A 2,914-nucleotide genomic window follows, 5' to 3' on the forward strand; every position below is an offset into this window, starting at 1 on the left:
AATATCAGTCTGTGATTCAGATATTTTTAGGCCAGCAGAGAAGGCCTTGCAGGCCCTGACGGCCCGCCACTGATATATATATATATAACATTTTAAGTTACTACTGGTTTTGTGATTATTAGATGGGAATTTGAGGCAAAGACAAAAAAGAATATTGACCTACAAGTAAAGTGAAAAAAATAATATACAATAATAAGCAAATGTCTGTTAAATCTGTGTTTACTGTCAAGAGCCTTCATAAGAGGTGTGAGCCCTCTAAATTGGACCTTGGAACATTGCAACAAAGTGACCTAGTTGGACTAGTTGTTGTTGTTTTTTTTTTAATAATTTCTAACTTCTCTAGGATGGTTGGATTACATCTAACCCAACCCTGAAAATATGGCACAAGATCCATGATTAAAATATTTTTCATGAATATCTGCTAACAAGTGTTGAGTCAAGTCAACCTCACAATAACACAAATGAAGCAGTCCAAGGTAATCCTTGTTGCAGATCATGTGCTCTCTGAGACTGAAAAAAAACTAAAAATAGCTGCAGTTTCATTAAGAAAAAAGATCCACATCTCAAAAAAAGGGGTTCAGGATCGGTTTAAAGGCCTACTTGAATAAAAAATTTGTTTTGGGTCTTTTTAACACGTTCTTGTTTTAACGTTTTTTCTGTTGATGGAGGACATATATGATGAATATTAAGCTTAAAATAGCATTTTTTGAGTGTTTCTTTATTCAAATCATTGTGAAACTACATCCTAGAAAACAACATTGTTTTTTAACCATAAATAAAAGACCAAGATTAATATTTTTAAAACAGATCAAAAGATGATTGAATTTAAGACAAGTTTGAGAGGTTGACCTTTGGGTTGAACTTTCTGAGGTCTCAGTCTAATCACACATCTCTTGGATTTGGCCAACTGAAGGACTTACATTATACTGCTGCCTAATTGGTGCTATATACCACTCACACTGATGGGGTTTGATATGTACAGATACAGACTGATACCATCCAATAAATCCAATAATGATAATTAAATAAATAAATAAAAAAAAATCCCAGGGTTCCTGGTCTTCTCCTTAACCATAGGGGTGTGTAATATCGAACCTTTTAATTTGCTATTTGTGTACTTTTTAAAACATCTTTTGATGCTTCAAAGATTATTTTAGTGTTTTAAATATAACAACTGTTGATCTGTTAATAATCCACATTAGAGATCAACAAAAAAAAAGTTGACTTTGTTGTAAGCATTTTGTCTTCTGCCTTAACTTGAGTCTAAATCCCTTTTAGATATATATAACATAAATTACACTATATATTGCCATATTTTCCTCTTTTTGGCACAATTTTAGCAACAAAACTTAGCAGAAATGTCAGTCTGAGATTCCACTCATTATTGTGTCCAGAGATGACAGAGGACAGAGCTGAGAGAGGGTGCACTTTCTGTTTTTAGCATGCACTCCATTGACACTCGGTTTGTTGTTAGGGAAGGATCACCATGGCAACCGGTGCAACATAATTAATCAAATTCTCTTTTTTGTATATACATGCATACCAAAGCATTTTTTACAAACCACAGGGGGACAGAGCACGTGTGCTTTATCCCCTCTCTGCTTTTTTTTCTATGCCTCCAAAACCACAGGTGTAGAGTTTTTGTAGAAAAAAAAAAAAAAAAAAAGCTAATAAAAACAAAACGTCTGATCCTGTAACTGTTAGTGAGGGCATGATGTACTTTTTCGTAATTGATGCATGTCTTTACCTGCAACTATATTGTTACTCATGGATAAAAAGACCAAAAAGTTTCCCCTTTGGGTTTGCTTTCACCTTAAGATGAGCCAAATATTCTGAAAACATCCCTTATACGTAACAGCAAAGGAACACTAGCTAAACCTGCTAGTAAATCTAACTGCAACATATATTATATTCACTATTTTAAATGATCCATGCCTCTTTAAAGTTGCACTTTGCGGGGCTTCTTTTTATACATGGATTTCTAACTTTGTTCTGCTGGATAGTTCATGAAGATGTAATGAAACACACTAAGATTCACTTACAAGTTATCTGTTCTCCATCTTTTAAATGCAGACTAGAAACAGTGTTTGGCTTGCACTAGAGTTTATAACTTATGCCCCCCTATGGGGGTTGATCTGTATGGGTCGGATTCTGCAGAATTTTGGGTTGTCCGGGCCACTAGATGATCGTAGACAGGAGCGACTGCTTCTTAAGAGGAGCACCAGTGTGTCTAGGAATTCCCTTGAGGCTCCTGCATCCACTTCATGAAAATAGAAAGTACAATTGTCGTGTGAGTGGTGAATGTAGAGATACTGTAAGCTACATGCACTAATAACATATGGAAGATGCTGTCATATGATCCCCCTAGGTCTCACTTCAGTCATAAGTGAGGTGTGGTTCCGTACTGACTGCAAAGCATCACGCATAGTGTCATAGTGATATATGTAAGCCCTAGTGATATGTCGACATAAAGTACTCTCTGATTGTCTCAGTTCCTAATTTCTAACACTCAGGCAGTATGCAAGGAGTGTGGATGAACATTTCACCTTATGACTCAATGGGTTGTCTACTTCTTTGATATTTCTTCATCTGAGAGCTCTACACAGATTTGCCCCTTTTTCGCCCACAGTAAGAGCAGTTAATTGTGACTAAAGCATTAGACGAACATGCACACGTGCAAACAGAGTCTCTAAGAGCCACAGCTCAACATAAAGCATCAAAAACTGTGTATAAAAGAACAAGTATATGAAAATTGCAATTATTATGATGCATTTTTTTACTATTAAGAATTACATGAATTCCTTACAGACAGAGAGACCTAAAGCAATAGTCCTGCATTCTGCTTTTAAGTCCCACTCCAATCATCTTTTGATCTGTTGTGAAAGCGTTCCCAGTGGTCTTTTAAGTAGGATTA

At 35.8% G+C, this 2,914-nt stretch overlaps 1 protein-coding gene across 1 annotated transcript in view; it reads left to right on the forward strand.

The window, feature by feature from the left end:
* Positions 1-2,914, forward strand: part of LOC112154731 (insulin-like growth factor-binding protein 2-B) — a gene marked incomplete in the record, with an annotated part of 16,770 nt that overhangs the window by 815 nt on the left and 13,041 nt on the right.

The sequence above is a fragment of the Oryzias melastigma genome, linkage group LG21 (assembly GCF_002922805.2).
Source record: "Oryzias melastigma strain HK-1 linkage group LG21, ASM292280v2, whole genome shotgun sequence".
Taxonomy (NCBI): domain Eukaryota; kingdom Metazoa; phylum Chordata; class Actinopteri; order Beloniformes; family Adrianichthyidae; genus Oryzias; species Oryzias melastigma.